We start from the raw sequence: 10,541 nt of genomic DNA on the forward strand, positions 1-10,541 counted from the left end.
ATTAACATAGATTTATTACCATTATGCAGTACAGTAGTTGGCAAGTGTGGCCTGCCATCTATGCTTGTAAATAAAGTTTTATTGGAGCACAGCCGCACTCATTGTTAATGGATTGTCTGTGCCTGCTTTTGTCCTACAATGGTAGAATTAAACTATTGTGTCAGAGATCATATGGCCTTGGAGCCAAAGGTATTTTCTTATCTGACCTTCTAGAAGAAAGTTTTTGATCCTTGGTCTAGCTCTTATCGAATTTTAACGTTTATCCATAATGATTTCTATTGCAAAAAATAAAAAACCCGTAACAAGGTTTCTAGTTTAGTATCTTACCCATGATCATGTTATATTAAGTTGTCATGTCTCTGTATTCTCCTTCACTATATAACTTCTTCAGTCTTTATTATTCATGACCTTGACATTTTTGATAAATATAGGCCATTTATTTTATAGACCGTATCTCAATTTAGATTTGTCGGAACTTTCCTCAGGATTAGATCCATGCTATGCATTTTGGGAATGAATACTACAGATGTGACGTTGCTTCTCAGTGTAACCTAACCGGAGACAACTTGGTTTTTTTTTTTCCCCAATACTGGTGATATTAATTTTGATCCTTTTGGTTAAGGTGGTATCTGTCAGATTTTCTCCCTTGACAAATTACTGTTTCCATTTTTTTTTAAATAAGTATTTTGTGGGAAGGTACTTTGAGTCTATGTAAGTATCCTTTCACCCAGTAGTTTTAGTATCCATTGATAATTCATCTCTGTAACAATTATTACTATGGTGGTTGCCAAAAGTGAATTTAAAAATTCCTTTATTTCTCCACATTTATTTGTTTAGATTTTATTGATAGAAAGAACTTTACCTCTATATGTCTTTCTGTCCACCCGTCTGGCCAGCCCTCGATTTATTTGTCAGTATGGACTCAAGGATTTTTAATTTTATTTTGTGGTTTATAATCTGTTACTGGCATTTTTTTATTTTGATGTGCAGAATGTTCCAGAACTTTAAAAAAATAATTGTTCATTAGGGAATAACTTGAAATACTAGTGAGCAAGCACTGTGTCTGTATAGCCATTGCCTGGCATAGTGCCTGGAAATATTTGCTATTCAATAAACATTTGTTGGATGCAGGTCCTAAATCAAAGGAAAAAATCCCTAAATGTGGAGTGTTAGATATTGTATTAGGCCTGGGGAAGACACGTTTTGGAGTAGAACTTCAGTACCTTTCAGATATTATAATTGGCTTGAGTAGAAACCATGATAATTTTTTCTTTTTTGATTACTATTTTAAGAGTAGTGAGTAGCTCAGCTATTTTTCAAAGTTTATTTTAAGTTTTTTTCACTTACTTTTGAGAGTCTAAAATATCCTTATAGCGATATCTTTTTCCCTGGACACATTGTAGTTTTAACTCACAGGGGAAAGTTCTGAATCTCCTCATGGTCTAGAGATGACTTCGTTTTATCTCAATACTGGAAAGTGGTTATCCCTGGAGAGTCAGGAATTTTTTTTTTTTTTTTATGATTCTAGAAAAAACAATTCAAAGTAAATACAATTCTGTGTATTTTCAAATCCCTATTTTCTGAAATCTATAAAGACTAATCACAAGAATCATTCTAAGAAATCCTGCCTCCTGATACCACACCATCCCTCCTCTACCGCATTTTCTTTCCTAATTTGCCACCAAGGGAAAGTTACTAATTGTGAATTTTGCTGTTACGGTTACCATTTGTGATTTGCCCTTGAAATCAGTGAATGGGTTCTGGTGGAATGGGCCTGTTGGAAATTATGGGACTGTTGCTTGAGACTGTGCCTGGAAGGAAGCCATGAGTAGTGAAGAGGAAATAGCTTACAGGAAGTGTAATGCGTGATATTTTTCCTATTCCTAAGTCAGGTCTTCGCTTTTACTGTCAATAACTTGATAATTCAGAGAATACAACCTTAGTAATTCATTTCTTTAAGTAAGTGACTTATACAGGTGTCATACTTATTTGTTTGCTGTGATCGAAGCGTCTGACTGGGCTTTAGTGGGACTTCCAGATGGTCAGTTTGTGTACCTCTGTGAGCCTCTGTCTACCTGCTGTCTTCCCCAGTCTGGGAGGTGGATGTGGGCAGAGATTGTTCTTACTCTAGGTTCTAAGGCCGACAGAGCAGAATCAGTAAGTTTAGGTGCATAATGAAGTGTCCTTGCTTTCTGGTTAGCTCATGAATTGCTGTTGGGAGTAAAACTGGTCCTTCGTGTTTCAGTTTTGGAGATTAATTATCCCAGGAGGTAACAGCATTTCTTTCTTTAGAAGGAGAAATCTAAAAGTACTCACTCTGTTTGGATAAGTAAATCCAAGTTATTTTGGGAGCAACATAAACACCAGATATGTGGAGAGCAGTCGAGAAGACGTCGTACGGAGTATCATGCATTCGTTGCTTCTCCCAGGAGGGCTAGACCTTGTGCTTTACCTGATGCCTGCAGCATCTGACTATTAGAGCTCCATTTAGTATCTCAGCTGCCCACTTCCTGCAATCTTTTTGTTTCCTTCTGAACTCTCTTCTAGCAAGAACTCCCGTCTCCCTTATGTGTCCTGCGGCACATCACATAAGTGGCCGTACCAGATTACGATGAGCCTTGGAAGCTGCGACCCAGGTGGGAGATAACCTTTGACAGACTCTCTGCTATTCTTTAGCAGCCAGAATCACACAGAGGTTCAGGAAGCCGCTTCCAGCAGGCAGGGCCCTGAGGAGAAGACGATAACAGCAGGAGAAGCACCTGGTGGCAGCGGCTCTTCGTCCAGGAAGAAAACAGGATCTAAAACATAAACAACATCCTCACAGCACAAGTGAGCGCAGAGCTCACACCCAACTTTGTCTGACTCTATTCTTTCAAGGCTTTCATGGGAATCTCTATTGAAACAGGAAGGTGGTCATGAGATGAAGCAAAGTTTCACGATTTCCAGTGGCTGTTATGCAAAATATTATCGTCGCTCTTTTATCTTTAAGCACATGAGTATGAGCAACCATGCCATATCTGCAACGTAGAACTTGTTTTTAGCTGAATAAAAGTTTAACTATCTCAGGACTGACACTATTTTAAAGGAAATGATGCAAATTGAAACAAAACAAAGGGAAGAAAGGATTTTGATGATTTTATCTTTCCAAAGCATTTCTTTTGAAGCAAATGTTATCTTTAATAAACACCGTATCGACAGCAAACAAAGACATTGATTGAGTGTTCACCATTCCAGGTGTTGTGCAAAGTGCTTCAGGTGTGTTGTCTCACAGGATAAACTTACGCACAGAGAGGTGACGTATCTCTCCCAGTGTCTCAGGCAGTACGTGATGGATCCAGGACCGGAACCCAGGCATTGTGGGTCAGAGCTAGCTTACTTGTGCCTTCCACTCTTCTCCTGTCTGTACTATCCTAAGTTTACAGTAGGCAGTGTATTACCTCCATACTCTTCCGCAGAGCCCCTGCAATTGGTGTAAGTAAAAATTCATGATTACTATGTTAATTTTGTTTATTAAAATTCTTAATCTCCTCTGTTGCCATGCTACCCTGAACACGCTCTATCCTGTCTGATCTTGGAAACTAAGCACGGTTGGGCCTGGTTAGTATTTGGATGGGAGGCCACCTAGGAAGACTTGGTGCTATAGGCGTTAAAAAAAAAATTATCAATCTCTCTTTAGTCATTGATTCAAAATACTAATCAAATTTTATGTCAAAAGCCATTTTCTTACATTGGTGCAGCAGTTCCGATGGCATTTAGTCAATGCCCCTATGTGTGTTTTAAGGTCAGGCCTGAGATCTTTTTCCTCTAAAGGATCAAGAAAAATAACATCTCTACCTTAGATCTTCTTGATACCCTTCCCGTTTATTGCAAGGCAAAGAAACCAGGAAGAAGACTAGTTGAGAAGGTAAATGTTGAAATAAAATGCATCATTCTTGATTCTGAATAAACATCACTATCATCAGTTTTATAAGAACCTCCATAATGGACATCTTCCTGGTTCCTGTTCTTTAAAGCAGAGCCCATTGTATAGCTTCAGCTGTTGCTTCACTCGGGTTGCTACTGGTATTTCTGGGAAGATGTGAAACATCTCGAGATTAAGGCTTTCAGAAGTAGATCTATCCTACCATCTTGAAAATGCACCCACCTACCTGGGCTTATTAGAAGAGCTGCTCTTTCAGCAAATAGCTCATTTCACTAAAAGGAAATTGGAGAAAATAGCTCAAGATTTTTCAGGCTGGTGGTAAGCCCTATCTTGTCATAATTATCTTTATGTTATTAATTTATTCATTCACACAGGAAATGTTTTTTGAGCACATACCATGCACCAGGCAGTGTTCCATGGCTGGATATGCCATGGCTGGGTATTCCATTGTTCTAAACACTGTTTTCCAGAATCTTATGTTCTGGTGGTTATTAAGAGGTCTCTATGTTCTAAATACTTAATAATGGTAGACTGAAAAAACAAATGATGCAAATTGACAATAATAACAATATAATTGCTGCGTTAAATTTTAACTGGCGTTAGCAGTGGGCCAGGTGCTTAACATATGTCGTCTCCTCCATCCTTACCAAAACACCTTCTATAGCCTTTAACCTGCAAACATGAATAGTTTTAGATTCAACCAAATGCAATTATTACTCCCATTTTAAAGATGAAGAAAAAGAAGCATGAAGAAATCAATAGGTTCCCTCAACGTTGTACAGATAAGAGTGTTGGAGCTGGGATTCAAACCCAGGGCCCCTGACTCCAAGGCCACACTCTCGGTTACAGCGCTGTGCTGAACCAGAAAGGCAGAGCTTAAACTTAAACATGACCACATGAATGGGAGATTGTTTTACAAGATTGGCAGCTGTCGATATAATCACTCTGGATGTTAATACAATGTGGCTAGCTCTCATTGGCTTAATTTTGTTTTTCTCATCATCTTCGGATGACAATGGTATTTAGTCCTTATAAGTATTTCCAGGTGCTAAGATAGGCTTGGAGGAAGAGCCTTCTTTTATAGTTAACCCCAGTGAATCATTTATCCCTCTCTCTATGATCAAGAATTGCTTCAAGTTCCCACCTTCTAGGGAATGCTGTGGGGCTTGACATAGATGGCTGATCATATTTTGCAAGGTTTCATTAACTCACCAACTCTGACCTTTCTGAGGACACATCAGTAAATTGAGTGTACTCAAAAGGGTCCCGGTAACTTTTTAATGTGGCGAGGTAAGACCGATCCTTGCAAAGAGTTAAGGAACCTCAGCTTCCGGCAGGAAATCTGTGACTCAATCCAGGACCAAGAGCGGAAACATCAAGTGTATCATGGGAGAAAAGGAAAGCAAAGTGCTAAAATTGTTACTCTGAACAGAGGATATTGGAGCATCCTGCAGAAAACTTCCTGTTTAGCCAGTGGACTAGAAAACAAGATGAAAAACACTCAACTTCAATGACTATTGTGTAAATATATTTCTAAACTTTCATTACCTTGGGCAGGGCTTACTCACAAGAACTCGTGGTTTCCCAAGGTGGAGGAGTTGGTCATTAAATCATATCCAGCCTCTGTGTCTTCCTTGTTTTGGCGGCTAAACCAAACCTTTGTGTCATTTGCGTAGACTCTTCCTAGGCCTGCAGTGCATCCTAGGCTGGACTTTTCCCGGAATGAACTTCCTTTGGCTTGTATTAAACACTCTGTAGATGGATTCAGAGAATGCACTTTAAGTATTTTGGTTCCAAATATCCTGCCTCCTTCAGGAGTAAGCTGTGGGATCCATTGTTTGAGCAAAGAGCAAGAAACACTGCTGGGCCCTGCGTGACTGCACAGGTTGAACCCCCATGAAGCCAGCTCTGCATGTACATCTTGGTAACAAAATAACTTCAAGGAAACATGTTCAGATATTTCTAGCAGTCACCTTTTGTGATTACATTATGAATGGTTATTTCTACTGATTTTTTGTATTTCTTTTTTTGTATTAAATTTTCTCAATGGTATATATAAGTGTAATATTCAGACATACAAATCATTTAAAAACATTACAAATTTTCGTGACTCCCACAGAGCTACAGTACATACCCTGAAGCTTAGCTGTGATATTTCCTGGGCATGAGTATACTTAGCTGTGAGCATCTAAAATACTTCCGAGAGTTTTGGTTATTTCAGCTGTAGTTGCCTAGTGGTAATAAGATTAACTCCTGGCAAAATTGACTGAAGTTGATAAAGGCTGTCTTTATTAACCTTTTGCCTTTCTTCTCTATGAAGGCCTCCTTCTGCATGTCCTCCTTTTAGCCACCTAGTAACTTCCTATTTCCTCATGCATCCCCCTTTATCACAAGAGGAAAAGTGTTAATCATTGGTTACAAGGTTACTATGTGCAAAGAACCACATCAAGTAAATCGTAATATCTCCTTTGTTCTTTTTCACAGTCTTATCAGGTATTCAGTGTTAGCCCAGTTTTATGGAAGAGGATGTTGAATCATAGAGGTTATGTATCTGTGGCCAAGGTCACATAGTAAGAGACAGAGCATGATTAAAATTCAAGTGGAGTAAGTAGTTTCCGATAATGGCCACCAGCGGTTTCACCCATCTTTGTATATGCTTGTATTCCTTAGATCAAGAGTGGAATCTGTTTCTCGACTCCTTAAATTGGAGAGGGCTTTGTCACTTGTTTTGTCAAACAGAATGAAATGGAAATGGTGCTTGGAACTTCAGAGTCTAGATCTTGGAGAACTGCAAGTTTCCGCTTCCTAGAACATGGAACCCAGCCACCAAGCTGTAAGGCAGTCCAGGCAAGACCACTGAGGGGTTGGAGACAATGTGTAGAGAGGCTGAGAATGAATAGATCATGTCACTGTACTTGTAAACCTCATAGTCGAGTGGAGGATATGGCTCTATAAACCAAAAACTATGAAGTGTTGTAATCTGTGTTATAATAGAGTCAAATAAAAAATGCTGTGGAAGCCAGAATAGAGAGCGAGTGACGATGCATGGGTGTGGGGGAAGGTGCGTGGGACTGGGGGCAGGTATCTTTACAGAGGAAGTGACAGTACTTGTCCTGCGTCTGGAAGGTTAGTAGAGTGAGAAAACGGCATTTGTAAAGACATGGTGGTGTAACCAAACCAGATGTGCTCGGGGAACAGTGAGTGAGCAGTACTGTCAATGGCTCCTGGCTTCCTTTTCTTCTAAACCTTAAACACTCCAAAAGCTCTAAAGTCACTCACTGCAGTGTCCATGCTGGCGAGGGTGTAGGATGGATAGGAGAAAGGGCTTCCTGCAGTGATCGGTGTGCTTTTTAAACGTTTATTTCTCTTAACTGATTCTTTTATTATAATTTTAGGTAGTATGTTAGTTTTCTAGGGCTGTGACAACAAATTACCACAAACCTAGTGGCTTAAAACAAAAGAAATTTGTTCTCTCCTAGTTCTGGACACTAGAAATCTGAAGTTCAGGTGTTGGCAGGGTCATGCTCTTTTTGCAGATGCTAAAGGAGAATCCTTTCTGGTTTCTTCCAGCTTCTTACTCGTGGCTACAGGTGTTCCTTGGATCGTGGCCACATAACTTCTGTGTCTCCATCTTCACATGATCTTATTCTCTGTGTCTACATCTTCTCTTATATTGTCAATGAATTTCAGGCCTGCCCAATCCAGGAAGATTTCATCTCAAGATCTTTAGCTTACATTTGCAAAGACCGTTTTTCTAAATAAGGTCACCTGGTTGGATGTAGCTTTTGGGAGAGGGATCACCCTTCAACCTACTACAGATGGCAAACCAAAAATTTCCTTTGCTAATGATTTATATTTAAGGATAGATTTTTAAAAACCCTCATTTCATCACTTCTAAATTGCAAAAAGTTTAAAATTCAAAACGGTGTACTTTTAACATGACTTTAGTTGCATCTCTTTCCTAAGCAGCACCTTAACAGATTCTCTCAGGTAGGACCTAAAAAGTCTGCATCGTAGTGTAATTGGCCCGGCGACTAGCTGTTAAATTGTCATCTTATGAAAAACACATGGTTACATTAAATCCCAGTTAAACTGTGGTCTACATTATTTCAAATAATTTTCACTATATTTTACTGTCGGCAAATGCTGATGTGCAGCCCATTGCCCTTTCTTATATGAAGACAATAATAAAACAGAAAGTACATCATCATCTGAGATCTTTGTGTGGGATACCAACTCAATTGAAAGAAACATGAATGGAAATTTTACAGGCTTTACATTAGACTTTTATCTTTGCTTCTTTTGTTAGTAAAGAATGAGAGTCCTAGAACTTGATATTGTTGCTAGACCCCAGTTGTCTTTTCTTTGTAATTCAAGTTTCTATTTTTTTTTAAATTTATTTTTTATTTTATTTTATTTTTATGCCTACAGTACTCGGTCTTCCTACGTGGTCTCTCATTCAAGTACTAACCAGGCCCAACCCTGCTTAGCTTCCGAGATCAGACGGGATTGGGCTTGTTCAGGGTGGCATGACTGTAGACTAAGTTTCTGTTCTTAATCAAAGTCTGTGGGCTGTGAGGACTCGCCCAGTCCATTGAATGATAGAATTGTACCTGCCAAGGTAATGTACAAGAATTTGGACAGGTTTAAGCTGCTTTGTCATTGGGAGGGAGAGCTTTTAGGCTTGCAGGAACTCTTTCTTCTTCAGTTGCTGCCAGTGGGAACTGTTGTAATTTTAGACGTTTCTGTAAAAAAGTTAAAGATTGCAGGAGGGGGTCTATTCCATTAAAATCTTCCTATGAGTATTGAGCAGTTTCCAGTTTCTTCATCATTGTCATCATCTTCTTCATCAATACCATCTGGAAAATCCTCTCATTGAACTAATGATTGACAATCATTTTATCCTGTCCTCCAAAATAAAACAAAAAGAAATGCCTTAGAGAAAATCCAAGTGGGCTCTTTGCCTGCTCGCTCTGTTTCTCTCCGTGTTGATTATTAATAGTTTCAAAATACCCACTGACTCTAACACATGTCAAATCATGATCCCAGACAGTTGGTCTCAATAGTATAGAGCCAGCCTGGTCCTTAATTCTGTGTCCCTCTTTTTCTCACATTATAATAGCTCACTGTTAACAAAGGCAGAAGAGTATAATGCCTTGGCCAAGATGTTTGTCAGCTTTTAAGAAGATGAGAATCAACCTCCATGCAGAGTTGACATCAGAAAGGTAGACACGCTGAGACAGGGCAGATCACCTCGTGCCATTTTCTGTAGACTGGCTTTCTGAGATGTAATAACCAATTGTTTGCTGAATCTCAGGAAGCAGTCCCCGAGTGTAGCAAGGAGTCTCCTTAGAAATCCTCCATAATTCAAGATATAGTACCTTAATTTCAGAAGCCAGGTCTCTGTGCATGCTACCTAACGAGTGGGCACACAGGGATTTGTCAGATGAAAGACAGGCAGGCTCTGAGCAGTCAATGCACTGAGAAGCCGTGCAAATCCTATTCAAAGTTCCGGAGACTTAAAAAAATAGCAACACGTGTTTTCCCGCCTGACAGCTATTCAAAGCAGTGTGGCTGCTCCAATTCCCTTCTCAACTGCCATCATTCCAAATCTCTGAGACTGATATGGAATCCTCATGGGAGACTCTCAGTTAGCAATCTGGAAAATTCATGAGCTGAGAAAATACAGAAGCTAGGTGGCGCTGGCTGCCAAGGCTGCACCCGAGACACGTCTGCATGTGGGAACGTGCCCTGTGCCCAGAGGACACCGCGGCGAACCTTCCTTACTTACGGAGTCTGGTACTGATGTCGGAGCGGCTTATAAAGGGGGAGGCATGAAAGTGTCCTTGCGCTGCTCCGGGACTGCTCCCGGACCTTACCCGTTCCTTCTGACTTAACAAGGAAAACACAGAAAGCACCGTTCTGATATATCTGTGTTCTAAACAGACTCCTCTCGGTCATTTGCGTTTCTAATATTCTCTTTGGTCTTTTGGGTTTTACCGTTAGCACAGACTAGGACTTCTGCAGGAAAACCAGAGGTTCCAGAATAGCAATCGGAAGAGGACTTGGTTTCAGTCTCTTTTCCATTAAGGCCTGTTTTCCACCAGCCGCATAACCTGTGCATTTGGAATTTTTTCCCAATGGCATTGGCTTTCATAAGTTATATTGCCTGTCAGGAAATAAAACTGCTTTGATGGAAAGACCAAAATTATAGCTGAGGACACAGGAATGTGGAGCCGGCCTTCGAAGTCCGGCGGAATGGAAGAGAGCAGAAGCGGCCCATGCCCACGGGGCAGGTCCAACAAAAGTAGAACTTTTACGAATTGCTAGTCACATCTGGCCAAATCATCTTCTACAGTTACTTAGCCTAAGCACAAGAGATATCAGTCTTACAAATCTGATAAAATTTTCTGCTTTGTGAATGCTTATGGAAAGTGTTTTATATATAGAAATATTCAGTCGCATTTAGATATACATTTAACAAATTCCACTTATTGAAAATAATACCACGACATTAAAATGGAAATGTCATCAAGAATATGCTTTTTGTTATTATTACTGACTGTTCAGAAAGATATAGGGCGTATGCACATTTGTAGTTGTGAGGGGTTAGGTGCAC

The 10,541-nt window shown here is 39.8% G+C and overlaps 1 pseudogene; it reads right to left on the reverse strand.

The window, feature by feature from the left end:
• Window positions 1-8,344: 8,344 nt before the first annotated feature.
• On the reverse strand, window positions 8,345-8,463 carry LOC118604533 (annotated as a pseudogene).
• Window positions 8,464-10,541: the final 2,078 nt, after the last annotated feature.

Source organism: Rousettus aegyptiacus, unplaced genomic scaffold (assembly GCF_014176215.1).
Source record: "Rousettus aegyptiacus isolate mRouAeg1 unplaced genomic scaffold, mRouAeg1.p scaffold_m13_p_6, whole genome shotgun sequence".
Classification (NCBI taxonomy): domain Eukaryota; kingdom Metazoa; phylum Chordata; class Mammalia; order Chiroptera; family Pteropodidae; genus Rousettus; species Rousettus aegyptiacus.